The sequence below is a fragment of the Bufo gargarizans genome, chromosome 9, assembly GCF_014858855.1.
Source record: "Bufo gargarizans isolate SCDJY-AF-19 chromosome 9, ASM1485885v1, whole genome shotgun sequence".
Lineage (NCBI taxonomy): Eukaryota > Metazoa > Chordata > Amphibia > Anura > Bufonidae > Bufo > Bufo gargarizans.
In genome coordinates, this window is record NC_058088.1 from 103,240,571 (window position 1) to 103,265,174 (window position 24,604).

The 24,604-nt window shown below is 44.4% G+C and overlaps 1 protein-coding gene across 2 annotated transcripts in view; it reads right to left on the reverse strand.

Moving 5' to 3' along the window:
- The window catches only part of ZC3H12B (zinc finger CCCH-type containing 12B), an 86,720-nt gene that overhangs the window by 23,262 nt on the left and 38,854 nt on the right, over nucleotides 1-24,604 (reverse strand). Inside the window, exon 1 of one of the 2 annotated variants that reach the window (XM_044305622.1) lies at nucleotides 8,620-8,647. The exons of the other annotated variant lie outside the window; for it this stretch is intronic. The gene's annotated coding sequence lies outside the window, so the exon portion shown is untranslated. Of the gene's footprint in view, nucleotides 1-8,619; nucleotides 8,648-24,604 lie in introns of those variants that run through there. 2 annotated transcript variants of the gene reach the window in all.

Consider the following 24,604-nt stretch of genomic DNA (forward strand, 5'->3'; position numbering starts at 1 on the left):
AACACCGACCCCCCCAAAGGTGTACATAGCCTTCAAAGGGTTGTCCGAGTAAGCCACATAAACTAAAAGGAAAAAAACAGCTTTAAATCACCTGCCGTTTTCACCGATATAGCTCGGGACTGCACCGCTGGGTTGCAGCAACAGCATTTCTACACTGCAGCCAATCACTGACCAAAGTAGTATAGGACACGAGATCGGTGAGGCCAGTGATTGGCTACAGACTGGAGAGGATGAGTGGAGCTACTGCGCTGGAAACTGCAGGGGATTAACTGGTGCGCATAGGTGTTTTATTTAATACGTTTTTAATAATTTAGACAACCCCTATAATAAATATATACATTATACGAAATGTGGCAGCGACATTTTTCTTAAAGGGAACCTGTCATAATGAAAATGCAAAGTAAGCTACAGGCAGCATGGTATAGAGCAGGATGACCCGAGTGGATTCATATATGGTTTTGTGGGAAAATATTCAGTAAAACTTGTATTTCATTTATTTAAATTCCTGCTCAATCAGGGCTTTGGAGTCTGGGAGGCGGTCCTATCAGTGATTGACAGCCATCTCTGTATACACAAATATATGCCTAAAAGTGGCGTATACAGTACAGACCAAAAGTTTGGACACACCTTCTCATTCAAAGAGTTTTCTTTATTTTCATGACTATGAAAATTGTAGATTTACACTGAAGGCATCAAAACTATGAATTAACACATGTGGAATTATATACATAACAAACAAGTGTGAAACAACTGAAAATATGTCATATTCTAGGTTCTTTAAAGTGGCCATCTTTTGCTTTGATTACTGCTTTGCACACTCTTGGCATTCTCTTGATAAGCTTCAAGAGGTAGCCACCTGAAATGGTTTTCACTTCACAGCTGTGCCCTGTCAGGTTTAATAAGTGGGATTTCTTGCCTTATACATGGGGTTGGGACCATCAGTTGCGTTGTGGAGAAGTCAGGTGAATACACAGCTGATAGTCCTACTGAATAGACTGTTAGAATTTGTATTATGGCAAGAAAAAAGCAGCTAAGTAAAGAAAAACGAGTGGCCATCATTACTTTAAGAAATGAAGGTCGGTCAGTCCAAAAAATTGGGAAAACTTTGAAAAAGTGTCCCCAAGTGCAGTCACAAAAACCATCAAGCGCTACAAAGAAACTGGCTCACATGTGGACCGCCCCAGGAAAGGAAGACCAAGAGTCACCTCTGCTGCGGAGGCTAAGTTCATCCGAGTCACCAGCCTCAGAAATCGCAGGTTAACAGCAGCTCAGATTAGAGACCAGGTCGATGCCACACAGAGTTCTAGCAGCAGACACATCTCTAGAACAACTGTTAAGAGGAGACTGTGTGAATCAGGCCTTCATGGTAGAATATCTGCTAGGAAACCACTGCTAAGGACAGGCAACAAGCAGAAGAGACTTGTTTGGGCTAAAGAACACAAGGAATGGACATTAGACCAGTGTAAATCTGTGCTTTGGTCTGATGAGTCCAAATTTGAGATCTTTGGTTCCAACAACCGTGTCTTTGTGCGACGCAGAAAAGGTGAACGGATGGACTCTACATGCCTGGTTCCCACCGTGAAGCATGGAGGAGGTGGTGTGATGGTGTGGGGGTGCTTTGCTGGTGACACTGTTGGGGATTTATTCAAAATTGAAGGCATACTGAACCAGCATGGCTACCACAGCATCTTGCAGCGGCATGCTATTCCATCCGGTTTGCGTTTAGTTGGACCATCATTTATTTTTCAACAGGACAATGACCCCAAACACACCTCCAGGCTGTGTAAGGGCTATTTGACCATGAAGGAGAGTGATGGGGTGCTGCGCCAGATGACCTGGCCTCCACAGTCACCAGACCTGAACCCAATCGAGATGGTTTGGGGTGAGCTGGACCGCAGAGTGAAGGCAAAAGGGCCAACAAGTGCTAAGCATCTCTGGGAACTCCTTCAAGACTGTTGGAAGACCATTTCAGGTGACTACCTCTTGAAGCTCATCAAGAGAATGCCAAGAGTGTGCAAAGCAGTAATCAAAGCAAAAGATGGCTACTTTGAAGAACCTAGAATATGACATATTTTCAGTTGTTTCACACTTTTTTGTTATGTATATAATTCCACATGTGATAATTCATAGTTTTGATGCCTTCAGTGTGAATCTACAATTGTCATAGTCATGAAAATAATGAAAACTCTTTGAATTAGAAGGTGTGTCCAAACTTTTGGTCTGTACTGTATATCGCATTATCCAGACAGAAAATCTGCACACAATATGCACCATGTATATGTGGCCTACAGTAGAAACTATTATTTGATCTGTGGATCTGTAAAATAAATTCCACATTCATTAACCCTCGTGGATGAATGAAGTATAAAATCCATTTCTGCCTGAGTTTTAGTGTGTCAACATGACTTTAGTAATCCTGAACAGTGACAGAGCCGGCTGCTAGAAGAGCTGTAATTAGAAATTATTGCATAAGAACTTTAATTTCCAGTATCATAGGTGTAAGCTGACATCACCAAGACTTGTGTAATCTGTGTGCCCTGATTTTCTCTATGATGTAAGTGCAGCATGAACAGATTATTAACCCCTTGGCGACATCTGCCACTTAAGGAGCTGCAGCTCTGCAATTAGCGCACAGTGGGGTCAATGTACAGCCAGAGATGGTGTGGGAGCAGGAGGTGCCCCCAACCTGTATCAGCTGCTGTATTACAGGTGACAATCTGCTGCAATGGAAGGGATTGGAGATAACTCCGATCCTGGCAGTTTTAAGCCCTCAGATGATATGGTCATGGCGTCTCAGTGGCTGGACCGGGAGCTCTCTCAGTCACACCATTAGCACCAACACAACATGATTCATTCAAAAGCATATAAAGGAACAGTAATCTTCAAATTTACAACTAAGGAATATAGCGAGTACATAGAATAGGATGAGAAACATGTCCAAGCCTCGTAACAGATAAAAAGCACCAATCTATACGACACGCAATCTGGAGCCCAGTGTCCTGCGCAGAGTATGTGCAGATCAGGAAGAGAACCACAAAAAGATTCCACCTCACAGCAATGAAATAAAACAGTTTACAAAGAGCTTAGCATTTCACACGCAAAGAGGAGAAAAAAAATAACCAAATGACTGAGAAAGATGACAAAGCATGAAAGGCGAACACAGCTTAAAGGGGCGATTCCACAAAAAAATATTCTGCAGTTTTCAAACCAGCACCTGGATCTGAATACTTTTGTGAATGCATGCCTCACTGAGGTGGCCGCACATGCTCAGTTCCATTCTTTATCTGCCTCTTGAGCTGTGATAGGGAGAGAGCTGCAGCAGAAAGGACACGCCCCCGAGCTGCATCAGAAAGGACGCGCCCCTCAAACTGCAACAGAAAGGACACGTCCCCTGAGCTGCCAGCTTGATTTATCTCTAGCAGAGCAACTGGAAGAATAAATGGAGAGGTCTCTGGATCCATGTGAGGTACAGGGCTGGTTAGAGCTTTCTTGGAAAGAGATTGTCATGTACTACAAGATGCCTGATTTTATTTTATTACATCATGGGATAAACCCCTTAATGGGGATGAGAGGTGACTCTTCCATCTTGGGCTACTTTCACACTGGCGTTTTGGCTTTCCGTTTGAGAGATCCGTTTTGGACCGCTTGTGAACGGATCAGTTTTGCCCTAATGCATTCTGTATGGAAAAGGATCCGCTCAGAATGCATCAGTTTGCCTCCGTTCCATCTCCATTCCGCTTTAGAGGCGGACACCAAAACGCTGCTTGCAGCGTACATCAGGTGTCTGTCTGATGAAACTGAGCCAAACGGATCCATCCTGGCACACAATGTAAGTCAATGGGGACAGATCCGTTTTTTATGACACAATCTGGAACAATAGAAAACGTCTTGGCTATGTTAAAGATAATACAAACGGATCCGTTCTGAACGGATGCAGACGGTCGTATTATCTGAACGGATCCGCACCAAACGCGAGTGTGAAAGTAGCCTTATACTAGGTGCCATAATAATCTAACCAACAATCCCAAGGTTTCTTGTTATTATATGCACCTTGGTTGACTCTCCATCAAGTACCTGGTCAGATATGCAATTTCCTTCTGTCAAAAAAATAATTACCCTCTAACATTTCTCACCATCTTTAACTAGTTCATGACCGCCTTATATTATATATATATATATATATATATATATATATATATATATATATATATATATACACACACACACAAAGTCGATGGTCGGGTCTTTAAATATGGTGCCTGCTCATGTGTGCAGCAGGTGCCATAGCCACCGGATGGATGCCTGCGATAGATGCCTGCTGTTTTAAACCTTTTGACCCTTCAGATGTGACCACGGCATCTGGAGGCGCAAAAAAACAGAAGTGGCGGAGATTGGGGGAGTCAATGTGTGTGCGCAGCAGCCCCTGTCCTCCTGTGTGGCAGGGCTCCATAGGAACATAGTATAATTCTCAATCAATCAAATGACTGCCTGCTATAGTCCCCTAGGGGAACTATATGAAAAGTGTAATTCAAATCACCCCATTTACCCAAAAGAAAAGGACATTAACAATTACAGAAATAAACACCATAAGTATCACCGCATGCGAAAACGCCCATACTATTAAAAAAAAATAATAATAATAATTTATCCCATATGGCAAACGGCGAAATTGAAAAAAAAAAAAAAAAGGTCACAATGGCCGATTCAGTGTTTTTTAGCCGCTTCAGCTCCCACAAATAAATAAAAAGTGATCAAAAAAAGCCCCCCCCCCCCCCCCACACTGCTTCATACACATTACAAAAAAATAATTATGGGGGTAAGAATATGGCAACGCACAGAAAAAAAAAGTTTTTCCCAAAGTTTCTTTTCTTTTTTTTTTCAGTATTAAAACACAAGAAAAACAATAAAACAGGTCAGTTTTAACACATAGAAAATGATGTAAAAACAAAACCCATAAAACTGGTGGAATCCATCCCATGCGGAATTCCCCCCCCCCCCCCCCCCCCCTCCCACTACATTGTATGCAACTGTAAATGATGCCATTAGAAAGTACAGCCTGTCCTGCAAAAAACAAGCCCCCGTATGGCGATGTGAACAAACAAAAAAAATAATAGTTATGGCTTTGGGAGGGCTGGGAGTAAGAAACGAAACTGAAAAAATAAAAAATGTCTAGGTCATTAAGGGGTTAAGGTCTAAAATCAGAATCGGATGCCCCAAACAAGGTTTGAGAGGATCTTGGAGTAACCATTCTGATTTATTCCAGCGTCCAGAAGACCACCTACAAGCTGAGAAGACTGTGCCCCAGGCCCCCAGGTGACAGTGAGACCCGCGTCTTGAAGTCCTTGCAGCCTGCATGAATGAGGAAGTCGTGTATTTTACATGTGCCATTCTTCATGTGACTTCCTCGAACCTGTCTGTTACTTCTGTTGTTGTGGATACGGTATTTCCTACCGCACACACTGCTGGACTTTTACGCTGAATAGGAACAGGGAACACACAGTCTATTACACCAGCACATAGGTGTTACAGGAGTACACGGAGGTGCCTTATTACTCACACCTTCTCATTATGTGCGAAACTGATGGAAACTACAGCGGGAAAAAGCGGAAGGTGCGGCGGCCCCCTTCACTGGAGGCTGCAGTGCTTTGGCTTTATCGATACGCCATCAGTGCTCGTAGCTGGAAAAGTCCTTTATCCATGTAGACCTAAAGCAACTTGTTTATACCCAAAACATGCCATCGCTTTTTAAATGGCGACGTTGACATGCTACCTGTGAGACCCCCGCTGATCTCGAGGATGAAGGGGCCACACTACTGGTAAGGTATGATCGCCAGATCACAATGTGGCATGACGATATCACCTCATGAATTTTGGGCATGTTGCGACTCACAAGTTGCCACTACAGTAGGCAGAAATCCAAATGTGCCAATATCCATTATCTTTAGGTGTGACTGGAAGCATTACGTCTATGTTCTTAAAGGGGTTTTCCAGGATTTTTATACTTTTGACCTATCTTCTGGATAGGTCATCAGGATCTCAATCAGTGGGGGTCAGACACCCGAGACCCCCACCGATCGGTTGTTCTGAGCACCGCAGCCTCCTCACAGCTCACCAAGCACAGTGCCGTACATTGTATGGCGCTCAGCCCCATTCACCTCTATAAAGCGGAGCTGCGCCTAGTCCACGTGACCGACGAGCGTGGCGCCACTGGCCTAGGGAATGTAGAGAGAAGGCTGCAATGCTCACAGGAGCGCTGCTGACTTCTTCAATGGCTGATCGGCAGGGGTCCTGTCAGACCTCTACCAATCAGATACTGATAATTTATCCTGAAAATAGCTAAACAAAAATAATAATATTATGATTAATAATAATAATTTTGGAAAACCCCTTTAAAGGGGTTGTCAAAGTGACAATTTTTTTTTTTTTTTTTTTGCAAAAGACGGGGAAGCCATTACAAAGTTACAGCTACTCTGAAGCTCTTTGCTGCTTGATGACATGTCCGCATTCACAGTGAGTGGCTGCAGCGATCACATGTGATACATGGGCACGTCACTGCTGCAGTCATGAGAACAAAGCCCAGAATGGAGGGTGGTCGCAGTAGTAGCAGCACTGGGACAGAGAGGGTTAAGAACAGTGAATACAACGTTTAACAGACCAGTGATGGTGAAACTTTTAGAGACCGGGTGCCCAAACTGCAACCAAATACCCACTTATTTATCGCAAAGTGCCAACACAGCAATTTAACCTGAATACCAACAAAGTATATCTTCCATGTACTTTATCATTTAGCTATAATAGCTTAATAGCCTACATTCAGTGCGCTGCCTGTGCTGTTCATAGTGCGTCCTGTGCTGATGAATGGCAGGAAAAGCATAAAGCATATTGGTACCCCATAGACTTTTTCCAAGACGCGGGTGCCCACAGAGAGGGCTCTGAGTGCCGCCTCTGGCACCCGTGCCATAGGTTCGCCATGACTGACTTAGACCATCCTTTAAAGGCCTCTTGCACACGAACGTAGGGGCTCCGTGCCCGTGCTGCGGACCACAATGCACAGGCACCGACCGTGGGGCTGACGCATGCGGATTGCGACCCCATTCACTTAAATGGGGTCCGCGTTCTGTCCGTTCCGCAAAAAGATAGAACAAGTTCTATCTTTTTGTGCAACGGAAGCACAGAACGAACCCCACGGAAGCACTCTGTAGTGCTTCCGTAGGGTACCGTGCTTCCATTCCGTATCTTTGGATTTGCGGACCCATTCAAGTGAACGTGTCTGCATCCGTGACGCGGAATGCACACGGCTGGTGACCCGTGTATTGCGGAACTGTCGTATGCGGTCCGCAGCACAGGCCCCTTACGTTCGTGGGCAAAAGGCCTAAAAGTCAAGTGGGCACAGGTCGCCGTGTAGCCCTGACCTCCATGTCGAACACAAACTAAGAATTGTTTACTGTTAAAGAAATGGTAAAAATACTTCTAAAAGTGCAACGGAAAATACTACGGATATGCTGGAAATCACCAAGGAGTTCATAGAAAAAAACAAAAAGAAGAAGCTGCTATAGAGGTGACAGTGTTCATGGGGGCTTGCGCTGTGGCACAGGACTATCCATACTGGTGTGCAGGACACACTACAGTCACTAGAAGCAGGAAATACAAAGGTACTTTCAGCCCTTACCTGCGTTAGGCTCCATTCACACATCAATAGGCCCTTCTGATGCGTTTTCTCTTCCGCACCACCCACCCTCCTCATCTTACAAAGGTCCTTAAAAGAAAAGCCTGACTGCTTTTAGGCCTCTGTGTACACCTAGCTTTTCTGAAGGGCTACGTGGGGGGCTGTCGTCTTCTACCTGTAGTGATTTTGTTACGGACCGGTACAGAAAAGGCAATATCCAAGTATTAGACTGTGCGCCTCCAAACTGAGGATCCTCTAAGAGGCAGAGAGCGCTGAAAGGTAAAGGGTAAATGCAAACTATTTGTCTGAAGGACCCCCATTAGTCAGGAGGAATCCAGATCCCCTGACAGATGATCCTCAGAGACGTTTCCCGGGGTCCAGGTGAAGAACCTCAGCGATGTTAAAAGGGGGTTGGCCGCCCACCAACATTTATCACCTACCCATCCAACTATTGGGACCCCCATTGATCAGGAGTCCCCTGTGTGAGAGGAGCGGTGGTCAAGTATGCACGCTGCTGCTCCTGCTCCATTCAAAGTTTCAGGGACAGATGGAGACAGCAGCGCTCTCGGTCCCACAGACAAAGACCACCGCTTCATTCAAACACCGGACCCCTCGTTCTCATGATCCATGGGACTCCCAGTGATAAAGGCACTGTCTGGGGGCACAAGATGGACAATGAATGGTCTTTACACTGCTCAGTTATCATTGCCATCCCTCAGAAGATGGGGTGACTATACCAAGTGTGCCGGGCACAGATCTGGCATGGTCACTTAGACGGTGGGCAGAATAAGTTTGTGCCCACCACAGCACAGAGTACTCACTCACAGGAGAAATAAAAGAGGTTTTTTCCTGGTTCATGTAAAACAAAGTATCTCCTGCTGGTAGCACCCCCCTCTGCTGTGCCCACCGCCCCGGTGCCCCCTCAGGAGCAGCCCCCCCCGGTCCAGCCTCACCTGCTCTCCCGTCTGCCGGCGATCCCAGTGCGGACTGCTGTACTGACATCAGCGGAGCGAGCTCCGGCCCCGCCCCCCGCACAGCAGCGGCCGGGAAATTCACGGTCATGTGACCGGGCGCTGCACGTGACGAGGACGCTCGCTTACAGGGGGATTCCGGCCCCTAATGGTGAGAAGACAGAGCTGCTGCTCCTGGAAATAGTGCACAAGCTCGTCATACGTCACTAGTAAGGGGTCCAACTGAGGCTCAAAGGCACCAACATAGAGACGTGACCAGAGCCATGGAGAAGTTACGGCAGGTGTGAACAGGCGCTAAGCCCTACCTGTACCCTGCGGCACTTTGTACATCACAGGGAACCCCACAGCCCCCAGAATAAGTGGCATGTGCCTCCCCCCGATACAAATTACACACGTATCACAGGCGATATCTTTAACCCCTTAAGGACCAGGCATGGTACCCCGCACTTCCGTCAGATAAACACCTTAAAGGGGTTCTGCAGTTTGTTTAAACTGATGATCTATCCTCAAGGTATTCAAAACTGATTTTACAAATTTTGTTAACCCTTTAGGTGATCACAAGAATTCATGGAAAATGGAGATGAAATTTCAGAATTTCACTTTGGCAGATTTTCCATTTTAATCAATTTTTTCCAGTAACAAAACAAAACTCATTATTTCTGGCCCTGATTCTGTAGTTTACATAAACACCCCATATGTAGCCCTAAACTTCTGTACGGGCACACGGCAGGGCGCAGAAGGAAAGGAACGCCAAATGGTTTTTGGAAGGCAGATTTCACTGGGATAATTTTAAGCTGCCATGTCACATTTGAAGTCCCCTGATGCGCCCCTAGAATAGAAAATCTCATAAAAAATGACCCCATTTTGGAAACTACAAGATAAGGTGGCAGTATTGTTGGTACTAGTTTAGGGTACATATGATTTTTGGTTGCTCTATATTACACTTTTTGTGCTGCAAGGTAATAAGAAATAGCTGTTTTGGCACCGTTTTTATTGTTTATTATTTGCAATGCCCATCTGACAGGTTAGATCATGTGGTATTTTTATAGAGCAAGTTGTTACAGACACGACAATACCAAATATGACTACATGTTTTAGTTGTTTGTTTCAGTTTTACATAAAGTATTTAAAAAAAAAAATTTTTTGTGTGTTTCCATATTCTGAAAGCCATAGTTTAAAATTTTTTTGAGTTACTGTCTTATGTTGCGGCTCATTTTTTTCAGTACGAGATGACGGTTTGATTGGTACTATTTTAGGCCTCTTTCACACGGGCGTCATGTTTTCTGCCCGGATAAGAGGCGGGTGCGTTGCGGGAAAATGCACGATTTTTCTGCGCGAGTGCAAAACATTGTCATGCGTTTTGCACTCGCGTGAGAAAAATCACGCATGTTTGGTACCCAGACCCGAACTTCTTCACAGAAGTTCGGGCTTGGGATTGATGTTCTGAAGATTGTATTATTTTCCCTTATAACACGGTTATAAGGGAAAATAATAGCATTCTGAATACAGAATGCTGAGTAAAATGGTGCTGGAGGGGTTAAAAATAATAAAAAAAGTTAACTCACCTTCTCCTCTTGTTAGCGTAGATGCCGGTCTGTTCTTTATCTGTGGACTGAATGACCTGTGGTGACGTCAGATCACATGCTCCAATCACATGCTCCATCACCGTGGTGATGGAGCATGTGATCTGACGTCATCAAAGGTCCTTTAGCCCACAGATAAAGTACAGACCGGCATCTACGCGAACAAGAGGAGAAGGTGAGTTAACTTTTTTTATTATTTTTAACCCCTTCAGCACTATTGTACTATGCATTCTGTATTCAGAATGCTATTATATTCCCTTATAACCATGTTATAAGGGAAAATAATACAGTGAATAGACTGTCACCTAGCAACAATGCGTGAAAATCGCACCGCATCCGCACTTGCTTGCGGATGCATGCGATTTTCACGCAACCCCATTCATTTCTATAGGGCCTGCGTTACGTGAAAAACGCACAAAGAGGAGCATACTGCGATTTTCACGCAACGCACAAGTGATGCGTGAAAATCACCGCTCGTGTGCACAGCCCCATAGAAATGAATGGGTCAGGATTCAGTGCGGGTGCAGTGCGTTCACCGCACGCATCGTACCCGCACGGAAAACTCGCCCGTGTGAAAGGGGCCTTAGGGTGAATATGACTTTTTGATCGCTTGGTATTACACCTTTTGTGATGTAAGGTGACAAAAAATGGCTTCATTGACACTTGTTTTTTAATTATTATTTTTCTTACAGTGTCCACCTGAGGGGTTAGGTCACGTGATATTTTTATACAGCAGGTTCTTATGTATGCGGCGATACCTAATATTTTTATTTTATTTCTTTAAGTTTCACACAATAACATTTTATAAACAAAAAAAAAATTCATGTTTAGCGTCTTCATATTCTGAAAGCCATAGTTTTATTTTTTGGGCGACTGTCTTAGGCTACTTTCACACTTGCGTTCAGAGTGGATCCGCTCACATAATGCATTCGGTGGCTCCGTTCAGTACGGATCCGTCTGCATTATAATTAGTGTTGAGCGAACTTCTGTTTTAAGTTCGGCGTCTAAAGTTCGGCTTCCGGTTAGCGGAGAATCCCGATATGGATTCCGAATTCCGTTGTGGTCCGTGGTAGCGCAATCAATAATCGGCCATTATTGATTCCGCTACCACGGACCACAACAGTATTCGGAATCCATATTAGGATTCTCCGCTAACCGGAAGCCGAACTTTAGACGCCGAACTTAAAACAGAAGTTCGCTCAACACTAATTATAATGTTAAAAAATTTCTAAGTGTGAAAGTTGCCTCAGACGGATCCGTCCAGACTTTCAATGTAAAGTCAGCGGGAGACGGATCCGTTTGAAAATTGAGCCATATTGTGTCATCTTCAAACGGATCCGTCCCCATTGACTTACATTGTAAGTCTGGACGGATCCGCACGGCCAGGCGGACACCCGAACGCTGCAAGCAGCGTTCAGGTGTCTGCCTGCTGAGCGGAGCGGAGGCTGAACGCTGCCAGACTGATGCATTCTGAGCGGATCCGCGTCCACTCAGAATGCATTAGGGCTGGACGGATGCGTTCAGGTCCGCTTGTGAGCCCCTTCAAACGGAGCTCACAAGCGGACACCCGAACGCTAGTGTGAAAGTAGCCTTAGGTAGGGTATCATATTTTGCGGGATGAGATGACTGATTGGCACTATTTTGGTGTGTATATGACTTTTTAATCGCTTGCTATTACACTTTTAATGTAAGGTGACAAAAAAAAAATGGCTTGACACTGAGGGGTTAGGTCATGTGATATTTTTTAAAGACCAGGTTGTTACGCATGCGGCAATACCTAATCTGTGTACTTTTTTTTATTTATTTTTTACATTTAACACAATAAAAGCATTTTTGAAACAAACAAAAAATCATGTTTTAGTGTCTCCAAAGTTTGAGAGCCATAGTTTTTTTTTATTTTTTAGAAGATTGTCTTAGGTAGGGGCTACACTTTTTCCGGGATGAGGCGAAGGTTAGATTGGTCCTATTTTAGGGGGCATACGCCTTTTTGATCGCTTGGTGTTGCACTTTTAATGATGTATGGTGACAAAAAAAAGGCTTTTTTAGCAGTTTGTATTTTATCATTTTCACGGTGTTCACCTGAGGGGTTAGGTCATGTGATATTTTTATAGAGCCCGTCAATACGGATGCGGCGTTACCTAATAGGTCTACTTTTTCCTTTTTTTTTTTTCCTTTTACTTTATTTTCTTAAACAATTTTTTCTTGTAAAACTATTTTTTTTTTTTTTACTTTATTATTTGTCCCACTCTGGGACTTCAACATTACAGGGTCTGATCCCTGTTTCAAAGCAGCACAATACATCTGTATTGTGCTGTATTATACTGTTAGTGTCTTACACTGTAAGACGCTAACAGTTGCCTAGGAGACACAGCCTGGGGGCTGGGCCTCTTAGGCCTCCGTACATGGAATGGCTTGGGGGCTGCCATGGCAGGGATGAGGTGAGAGAGCGCAAACCTCCCATATGCCGCGGTTAGCGCTGACAGCGGCATATGAGGGGTTAATCCACAGGCATCGGCGTTATCACCGTTGCTGGCGGATGCAGCAGGGATCCGGCTGTCAGTAACAGGAGGGGGGGGGGGGGAAGAGGACTCATCCTGGGGCACTAAGTACCGGCCTTTTAGGACAAGCATTCTCGTCCTGGGTCCTTAACGTGTTAAAGAATCACACTTGGTCCCATGTTGATATGTGGCCCCCAACTATGCAATATGTGAAATAAGCCTTTGTAGTTTATGCAAATAAGTCTCTCAGTGCAACAAGGGCACTGCTCTTGCTCCTGAAGCTCCAGCCACTTTCTGTGCGCCCCCTCTGCTTTGAATGCCAGTAGGCGTAACTATGCCTGGCCCTGAAATCCTGCGGCAGCATAGTACAGGGCTGGAGAACTACAGTATGGGCACGGTATCTGCCTGGCGAACTCCAGCCCTGTATTGTTCAGCCATCAGACTTCAGGCCTAAGGCGACCACAGCAACCAAACGGTTACAATTTTGCAGCAAACAAATAAGAGATGTACAAAAAGCCACTAAACACCTACATGTCAAAGCAGCCTTAGGCCTCTTGCCCACAAACGTAAGGGTTCCATGCCCATGCTGTGGACCGCAAATTGTGGTCCGCAATGCACGGGTACCGACCGTGAGGCAGCCGCATGCGGATCACAGACCCATTCACTTGAATGGGGTCCACGATCTGTCCGTTACGCAAAAAGATAGAACAAGTTCTATCTTTTTGCAGAACAGAATACCACAGAAGCACTCCATAGTGCTTCTGTGGGGTTCCGTTCCGCACTGCATCTCCGGATTTGCGGACCCATTCAAGTGAATGGGTCCGCATCCGTGATGTGGAATGCACACGGCTGGTGACCTGTGTATTGCGGAACCGCCGTATGCAGTCCGCGGCACGGAGCCCTTACGTTCGTGGGCAAGAGGCCTTATGCGAACATATCTAATACACTGCAACACAGAAGTACTGCAGTGTCTTAGATAAGCAATCAAGCTCATCGACGTTTGAGTCCCCAAGAGGGACTAAAATAAAAGTAAAATAAAAAAATAGAAAAAAACTATATTTTTTTCACATTAAAATGCTTTATTATTTGTACATTAAGAAATTAAAGAGTATGCATAATTGATATCACTATGTCCATAATGTCCTAAAAAATGTATGCACCCCCAAAATAGCACCAACCAAAGCTTTAACACTTCACATAAAAAAACAAGCCCTCACATGAAATGTCGATAAAAACATTTTTTTTCATTAGTTACGGTTCTCAGAATATGGCGTCAAATTATTATAATTTTTTTCAAAGTGTTGTGCAAAAGTAGTAAAACATAAAAACCCTACACATATTTAGTACTGCCATAATCGTACTGACGTACTGAATAAATTCAAAGGGGTTTTCCGGGATTATAATATCGACAACCTATCCTCAGGATAGGTCATTGATATCAGATTGGCGGGGGTCCGACACCTGGTACCCCCAGATCAGCATTTTTAGAAGTCCCCGCCCCCTTCATTGTGTACCTGCTCACCGACAACAGAGGTGAGCAATGTAATTACAAGCCGTCCAGTTCATTACAATGTGACGGCGAGCAGGTAATCACTGAAGGGAAGGCAGCACTCGCAGGGAGCGTGGCCTTCTCGTCAATCAGCCGACACCCCTGAGGATAAGACAGGTTCCCCAAAACGGTGCCACTGATAAAATACAGTGCCCACACAACATGACCGTGCTGGGTATCACGGCCTAACACAGGCCTCAGCGGCATATAGCAGCGCATAGTTTTTTTAAAAAAATACACTGAACACTTCATATCAGACTTCGGGCAGGGTCCTAAACGTCAACCCTCACCGGTCAGATACTGCAGTTTAGCTTTAGGGCTCGTTCACACAAACGTATTTTGCGTTCCGCATACAGTCCGTTTCTGTGTTCCGCATACGGTCCATATACGGACATTCATTTTAATGGGTCCATAAAAGATGTGGACAGACTGTGTGCTGTCCGCATCCATTGCTCCGTTCCGTGGCCCCACAAAAATGATGAGTCCTATCCTATTCTTGTCCGTTTTGCGGACAAGAATACGTATTTCTATAATAGGCCTCCTGTTCCATTCCGCAAATTGCGGAAGGCAAACAAGCAGCATCCGTTTTTTTGCGGATCCGCAATTTGCGGACCGCAAAAAAAAAAAAAAAGGCATGGTCGTGTGAACAAGCCCTTATGCACACAACCACGTCCGGATTTCAGTCTGCAGACAACGGACCTGCAAAATATGGATAACTTCCCTGTGCACGCCGTATTTTTCTCAATAATAGAAAGGGCTTCACGAAATGGACGGGTTTTATCACCTACAGACTGTCAGATGTGTGTACGACCTCAGACAGGAGAGGGTGAGGGTGCAAAACGCAAAAATGCAGAGGGCACATAGATGAAATATGTATAGCTTTAAGACCACACTGTTGGCATCTCCTGGGCACCACGCAGTCATTTCTAGTAGTTACGTCACTGGTATCGTCTTAGCTCTTTGGGAAACACCAGTGCATGCCCCATTAAGGAACTATGCCGTGTGTCACTGACTGTACAGTCCACAGCAGGCCTCCATGGCGTTGGGTGTTCAGTGCCCGCTGCCCTGTTCAGTCTGAAAAAGGCAAAAGTGCTAAAGTGATCACTCCTCTGCCAAACTGCAACTGCACAGTTTAAGTGGCAGGGTGGGCTACCTCGCCATTCCTATAGATAATGCATGAGGGCATGGCACTTTTCTTGAGTCTGATGGACATGACCGCTAGACTTGTGAGGCTGGTACCTTTAAACTGACCATCGCAGTGATGACCACCTGTCCCCTCTCCTGACATGTCTGTTTTAGTGACTACTTACATTCCCCGAGTCATAACAATTCTGGATCATCTATTCTGTATATGTCTGTATGTTGCGCCATTATTTTATTATTCCTCCACCATGTAAGTAAATAGAAGATTCTTTATTCAGTGGAGCCGTAGTTCAGTTTTTTTGTGTCAGTTTTGAATAGTGCTAAAAATTGGTGAGCGTTAGAAGTTATGAATGAATAACTAGCCGATCGTGATGGATATTACTGGTTGGGGTGTATCCCTGCACAGTCTGACACTGGCAGCACTGATTGGACATAACACCCATTTGGACCTTCCTTGTAAACCGCTAGCAATTCATAACTGCTTGTAGGAATAAGGCCTCATGCACACGACCGTTCAATGGGTCCGTGGAAAAATCGGAAAATGCACCGTTTGGCAGCCGCATCCGTGATCCGTGTTTCCTGGCCGTGAAAAAAATATGACCTGTCCTTTTTTTTCACGGCCAACAGTTCACGGACTCATTCAAGTCAATGGGTCCGTGAAAAATCACGGATGCACACAAGATTGTCATCCGTGTCCGTGATCCGTGTCTGTTTTTTCCTATCATTTCAATGGCAAACTTGACTTCGATTTTTTTTTTCATTTTTCATGTCCGTGGATCCTCCAAAAAACAAGGAAGACCCACGGACGAAAAAACGGTCACGGATCACGGACCTACGGACCCCGTTTTTGCGGACCTTAAAAAAAAAAAGGTCGTGTGCATGAGGCCTAATAAAGGAACAGCACATCATAGAGTCCTAAGAACTGATGCTCCAGAACGGTTATTACATGGGGAATGCCGATGGTTACTAAAACACACGTCCTCTCTAAGGATGCTTTCACACAAGAATTCTGCTCTTTTTTCAGTCCAAAAACGCCAAATACACTCATGAGTTTCTTAGCGCACTTGTGTTTTTTTGCTGCAGATTTTGTGTCATTTTTTCTAAATGGGTATGTGCAGAGCATTTTTCTGGCCTTTTTCCTTAGAGTCCATTCACACGTCCGATCCACAGGACACCGGCAATGTGCGTTCCGCATTTTGCGGACCACACATCGCCGGCACTCTCATAGAAAATGCCTTTTTTTGTCCGCAAGAAGTGCGAATCCGGAAATGCAGATGCGGACAGCACATTTTGACCCCATTGAAAATGAATGGGTCCGCACCTATTCCGCAAAATTGCAAAACGGATGCTGACCCATTTTGCGGACGTGTGAATGGACCCTTACAATGAAAGAGATAAGGCCCCTTTCACACGGGCGAGTTTTCTGCGCGGGTGCAATGCGTGAGGTGAACGCATTGCACCCGCACTTAATCCGGACCCATTCATTTCTATGGGGCTGTGCACATAAGCGGTGATTTTCACGCATCACTTGTGCGTTGCGTGAAAATTGCAGCATGCGCTATATTGTGCGTTTTTCACGCAACGCAGGCCCCATAGAAGTGAATAGGGCTGCGAGAAAATCGCAAGCATCCGCAAACAAGTGCGGATGCGGTGCGATTTTCACGCATGGTTGCTAGGAGACGATCGGGATGGGTATCCGATCATTATTATTTTCCCTTATAACATGGTTATAAGGGAAAATAATAGCATTCTTAATACAGAATGCATAGTAAATTAGGGATGGAGGGGTCCAAAAAAAAAAACAACTAAATTTAACTCACCTCATCCACTTGTTCGCACAGCCCGGCTTCTCTTCTGTCTTCTTTGATGACCTTGGAGGAAAAGGACCTTTGGTGAAGTCACTGCGCTCATCACATGGTCCATCACCATGGTGATGGACCATGTGATGAGCGCAGTGACGTCATCAAAGGTCCTTTAGCCAGGTCCTGAAGAAATAAGAGGAGATCCTGTTACGCGACCAAGTGGATAAGGTGAGTTAAATTTGTTTATTATTTTTAACTCCTCTATGGACATTTTACTATGCATTCTGTATTAAGAATGCTATATTCCTTTATAACCATGTTATAAGGGAAAATAATAAAATCTACAGAACACCTAACCCAAACCCGAACTTCTGTGAGAAAAATCACGCATTTTACCGCAACGCACCCGCATCTTTTCCCGCACGTCACCTGCAACACCCGTGTGAACCCAGCCTAAAGCTTCAGTTTGCTGCATTTTTTTAAAAGGAGGCAGGAAAACAAAAAAAGGCAGGAAAAAAAGCCACCTAAAAGACAAAAACAGTGACATAAAAAACACTTATCTGGGACTGGTGTATTGACCACATACAAAAGCACTAAAATGTGACTAAAAGAACTACATATGAAATCACTTTTATTGAGTCCAAGTGGCTGAAAAATGAGCCATTTGTACATAAACCTCTGATTACGGACCGAAAAATCAAGAGTAATAATAACTTCAAATATAAAGGATAAAACAATGCATCGAACTGAAAGAAACCCCCAAATCCTATCCATAGCACGGCCCCAACACAAACCACAGAAACCTTACACAAGACATCTCATTTTCACTTGCTTTCTGTCAGTGAATAACACAGGGGGTTTCCATACTGATGTCCTGTGTCATCTCTGCAATAGGCGAGAAATGGAGCAATAAATCCAATACATAATACATGGAGCCGGGGGAATGTAGTGATTGTTAGGGGGTCCAGCAGTCACCCATGCCCTAATCTGTGGACAGTTGTTTGACTAGGAAACACTAAATGGGCGCACCATAGGGTAGTAAAGTATGGAGGCTCACAACTCTAGTGTAGACTCATCGAGGGGTAAAGTATGCAGCTAAGGATGCAGGTACTTCTAGTGGGGGGTGCCTGGAGTCCCCCAGAAGGTAAGTAGATCAGCGATACTAGTCCTGCCTGGATGTCAATGGTAGGAATACAACTGGTAGTTTTTTTAATTAAAATAATAGCATATTAATATTTTTTTACAAGGAGGGGGATGATGGGCGTTGGTGGAGTGGTGTTGAATTAAAAATGACAGTTTACAAGGATAGAAAGCCCTCAGGCGATGCCCGGTATCTGCCGGAGTGATCGCCGAGTTCAACGCGATCGGATCGGCGGGCACGTGACCACCGTAGCCCAGCAACAGGATGCTAATATGGCTGGTCGCTGCTAAAGTGTAGGTCCTGCTCAGAGGTGGATCGCGACAGCCGAAGCGATCCATCGTGGAGCTACACTGACAACATTATAGGGGGCATACATGGGTTAGCATGCAAATAGTTGGCAAAGATGCCTATATACACTACAAATTACCTGGTGGGCATGAGTACAGTACAATAAGAAATAAAAAAAACGCTATATGGGCACTGTATAGTACAATAAGCAGTGTAAGGCCTAGTTCACACGACTGTATGGCTTTTTCAGTGTTTTGAGGTCAGTTTTACGGATACGTTGTTCCATTTTTGTTTCTGTTTTGGTTCTGTTCCGTTTTTCCGTATGGAAATTACATAGAAAAAATTGGGCTGGGCTTAACATTTTCAATAGATGGTTCTGCAAAAACAGAACGGATATGGAAGACATACGGATGCATTTCTGTATGTGTTCCATTTTATTTATTTTTTTTGCGGCCCTATTGACTCGAATAGAGCCACGGAACGTGATTTGCCGGCAATAATAGGACACGTTCTATCCTTCAACGGAACGGAAATGGAATGCATACGGAGTACATTACGTTTTTTTTGTGGAACCATTGAAATCAATGGTTCCGTATACGGAACGCAAAAAAACAGACCGTAAACGGAAGAAAAAAAAACGGTTGTGTGAAATTGGCCTAAGAAAGTGGATGATATAGAACCTGGATGAGGTATTTGGGGGGGGGGGGGATAAAATGCGGAGAGGAGAGCTGGATATGGGGTGTGAGTATGGTGGAAAAAAAATGAGAGCCTCTCACACAGGCAGATCCGAAAGCAGAAACCAGTAATCCCACTAAGGGCAACATCACAAAACAATATAAGGCCTCATGCACACGACAGTTTTTGTGGTCTGCATCCGAGCCGCATTTTTTGCGGACCCATTCACTTCAACGGGGCTGCAAAAGATGCGGACAGCCCTCCGTGTGCTATCCGCATCCGTTGCTCCGTTCTGAGGCCCCGCCAAAAAAATATAGCATGTCCTATTCTTGTCCGTTTTGCAGACAAGAATAGGCATGTCTAAAATGGTCTGCCCGTTCCATTCCGCAAATTGCGGAAGGCACACGTGCGGCTTCCGTTTTTTGCAGATCCACGGTTTGCGGACCGCAAAGAACAACACAATTGTGTGCATGAGGCCTAACACTGTTTTTATAACCACCTATAACAGCCACCACAATGACATTAAGAAAATTATTTCCAAACATGGCATATCCTGTAAAAGGGACTCTTTCTTGAACAATAGCCTACCCAAAGGACCCCCCTCACATTCAGAAGGGCCTCTCAAGAATCTACTTGCTCCAAGCAAATTGAAAAGACAACTGGAACAAGCAAGCACACGAGACAGCCTCAGATGCAATCAACCCAAATGCCCCTGCTGTAGGTCCTCTTTCTGCGGCCCCAATGGGGACTCCTGCCAACATCATTTATCTAATCCCCTGCCCCTGTGGCCTACAATATATAGGGGGCACTATCCAAACCCTCCGTAATAGATTGAATAAACATAGATCAAACGTTAAGGGTTCATTCACACATCGCCGGCACTTAATAGAAAATGCCTAAGCTTGATTGCAATTCATAGAAATGAATGGGTCCGCAATTCTGTTCCGCAAAATGCAGAACAAAATTGCGGACGTGTGAATGGACTCTAAAGAGAAGTTTATCCAACATAGTGTCTCCAGAAAGGCTACAGTTCATCACCAAGGCTCTTTCTTTGGGTTCTCCATAACTCCCATACAGCAGGTTAAAACCAACGGGTATATCATCCAGACTGAGAAGATGGGAAATGTTCTGGATTTACAAATTGAACTGCCTAAACCCATACGGCCCCATTACCTTTATTCAACATCATTGCTAAACTCCAATGCCATAATTCCCATCACAACCATCCACCTCCCTCCCCCTAGTCCTTCTCTTCACCAGATTCCATTACCCAAAGTAACTCCTCTGTATATGCCTTTTTGACCATTCATTTTTTCCACCATACTCACACCCCATATCCAGCTCCCCACATTTTATCCCCCAAATACCTCATCCTGGTTCTATATCATCGACTTTCTTACACTGCTTATTTTACTATACAGTGCCCATATAGTGTCTTTTTAATTTCTTAGGCCTCTTTCACACTACCGTATTGCTATTTCAGTGTTTTGCGGTACGTTTTTAACAGATCCGTTTTTGTTTCCGGTGTTTCCGTATGGCATATACAGTAATTACATAGAAAAAATTGGGCTGGGCATAACATTTTCAATAGATGGTTCCGCAAAAACGGAACGGATACGGAAGACGTACGGATGCATTTCCGTATGTGTTCTGGTTTTTTTTGCGGACCCATGGAACGCGATTTGCGGGCAATAATAGGACATGTTCTATCTTTCAACGGAACGGAAAAGGAATGCATACGGAGTACATTCCGTTTTTTTTTCCGGACCCATTGAAATTAATGGTTCCGTATACGGCCCGCAAAACAAAAAAAAACCAAAACGGTAGTGTGAAAGAGGCCTTATTGTATTGTACTCATGCCCACCAGGTAATTTGTAGTGTATATAGGCATCTTTGCCAACTATTTGCATGCTAACCCATGTATGCCCCCTATAATCTTGTCAGAGTAGCGCCAGGATGGATCACTTCGGCTGTCGCGATCCATCTCTGAGCAGGACTTACACTTTAGCAGCGACCAGTCATATTAGCGTCCTGTAGCTGGGCTACTGGCGGTCATGTGCCCGCCACTCTGATCACGCGTCTGCTCCTCCGAGGACCTACACTTTAGCAGCGACCAGCCGTATTAGCGTCCTGTTGCTGGGCTACAGCGATCACGTGACCGCTCCTCCGAGTCACATGATCGCGCTGAACGCGGTGATCACTCCGGCAGATACCGGGCATCGCCTGAGTACTTTTAATCCTTGCACCACTCCACCAACACCCATCATCCCCCTCCTTGTAAAAAAATATTAAAGGGGTTGTCAGAGTTATGAAAAAAAAATATATATATATATGGCACTGTAAATCTGATGGGCAGCAATGTATAACAGAGTTAAGTTTTAGGTAAAAAAAAAAAATTCTATATATATATATATATATATATATATATATATATATAGATATATATATATATATATATAGATATATATAGATATAGATATTTATACACAGTACAGACCAAAAGTTTGGACACACCTTCTCATTCAAAGAGTTTTCTTTATTTTCATGACTATGAATATTGTAAATTCACACTGAAGGCATCAAAACTATGAATTAACACATGTGGAATTATATACATAACAAACAAGTGGGAAACAACTGAAAATATGTCATATTCTAGGTTCTTCAAAGTAGCCACCTTTTGCTTTGATTACTGCTTTGAACACTCTTGGCATTCTCTTGATGAGCTTCAAGAGGTAGTGACCTGAAATGGTCTTCCAACAGTCTTGAAGGAGTTCCCAAGGATGCTTAGCACTTGTTGGCCCTTTCGCCTTCACTCTGCGGTCCAGCTCACCCCAAACCATCTCGATTGGGTTCAGGTCCGGTAACTGTGGAGGTGAGGTCATCTGGTGCAGCACCCCATCACTCTCCATTCATGGTCAAATAGCCCTTACTTTCAAAGTTTTCCCAATTTTTCAACTGACTGACTGACCTTCATTTCTTAAAGTAATGATGGCCACTCGTTTTTCTTTACTTAGAATTTGTATTATGGCAAGAAAAAAGCAGCAAAGAAAAACGAGTGGCCATCATTACTTTAAGAAATGAAGGTCAGTCAGTCAGTTGAAAAATTGGGAAAACTTTGAAAGTAAGGGCTATTTGACCATGAAGGAGAGTGATGGGGTGCTGCACCAGATGATCTGGCCTCCACAGTCACCGGACCTGAACCCAATCGAGATGGTTTGGGGTGAGCTGGACTGCAGAGTGAAGGCAAAAGGGCCAACAAGTGCTAAGCATCTCTGGGAACTCCTTCAAGACTGTTGGAAGACCATTTCAGGTGACTACCTCTTGAAGCTCATCAAGAGAATGCCAAGAGTGTGCAAAGCAGTAATCAAAGCAAAAGGTGGCTACTTTGAAGAACCTAGAATATGACATATTTTCAGTTGTTTCACACTTTTTTGTTATGTATATAATTCCACATGTGTTAATTCATAGTTTTGATGCCTTCAGTGTGAATCTACAAGTTTTCATAGTCATGAAAATAAAGAAAACTCTTTGAATGAGAAGGTGTGTCCAAACTTTTGGTCTGTACTGTATATATTTTGTTTCCCCCTCATTTCTCTGGCACTTTGTTTACCTGCAATAACAATCTCTGAGTCGACATGTCTGACTGCTGGGAGACTCAGCAGCATGTTGTATGTGTAGGACTATAGGTCCCAGCTGTACAATGACACTGCTGATACACACAGGATCTTCCCCCTACCTGTTGTGCAACGCTCTGCAGAACTCCTCTGTCAGCCCCTGTGCCCAGCATTTGTCTCCTCACTGCCTGCAGCTACTCAGTAAAGCCTTCAGCCCCGAGTCTGTGCTGCTGAAGGGGTTAAGAATCCAGGGAGAGAGCAATAAGCAGCAGCGGCAGTGCAGGGGGGTGTGGTCAGCACAATGAAGTCTGTACAGACTCATATCTGCTCTCTCATGCTTGTGCAGGAATCATCATCAGAGCAGGGTGAAATGCTGACATCACAGGTCATGTGACCCTCTGAAATCTGAGAAAGGAGCAACTACAGATGGAGTAAGTGCATGGTAAAGCACTCGGACAACCTCTTTAATATACTATTAGTAAAATGAAAACTACCAGTTGTATTCCGACCATCGACATTAAGGCAGGACTAGTACCGCCCCCCTGCCCCCCCCCAATGGTTTTGGCAGTTTTTAGGGTGTATATGTATGTGTAACGTGTAATGTTGTGTATAAGCAGTCTGTACCTTATGAAGGGGACCGTGTCCCTGAAACACGTTGTACCACCTGCTAAATATATTTCTGAAATCTGAACCTTACCATCGGATGGTCTTTTGTGCCGCGGGATATCCTTTTGCTGATCTATTCTGTGGACGGCAGCTATCCTCTATTCAGTTTTATACTGACTTTTATTACATTTGTATCTCACATTTTCTGCTAGCCACCCCTGAAAACTGTCAGTGGCTTATGTGCACTTATCTGAGCTCCCACAATGCACTGCACACTGGTGACAACTCACAATTTAGCTTTTTTCTCTCTGTGGAGGTGGAGGAGAATTCATTCAGCTCAGGATCAGCACAAAATCATTTGCAGGTGTGGTGTAGTTTGCCATCATTTTACATGGCCGTCACTAGTTCACATGGGCTGGACAGATCTTCGTCAGTATGATGTGTCCACCAATCCTGGCTGTACTCAGCAGGTGAATGCATGTCCTATGCCTGGAATCTGCTTAGGGATTACACAGTGGCCGTCAAGGAAAATGATTACAGATCAATTCCGGATACTAAACTTGTGCCAGCAGGTAAAAGACTGACTAGCAACTTACAGTCGTCACACTGCACATGAACGCACAAATGTATGCAGTAAAGATCTGAGCTCCCTCTAGTGGAGGCTGCAGGGAGTCAACATATTATCATTTAATTCCATGTCTATTCAGTGAATATGGAGCTCTGTATAAGGCCTCTTTCACACAAGCGTATCCGGATGCGTTGCGGCAAACCCACGTGATGGGTCATGTGATGGACCATGTGATGAGCGTAGTGACATCATCAAAGGTCCTATTCCTCACAGATGAAGACAGAAGAGATGCCGGCTGCGCAAACAAGTGGATTAAGGTGAGTTAAATTATTATATATTTTTTTTAACCCCTCCAGCACCATTTTACTCAGCATTCTGTATTCAGAATGCTATTATTTTCTCTTATAACCATGTTATAAGGGGAAATAATAACGATCAGGTCCCCATCCCGATCGTCTCCTAGCAACCGAGCGTGAAAATCGCACCGCATCCGCACT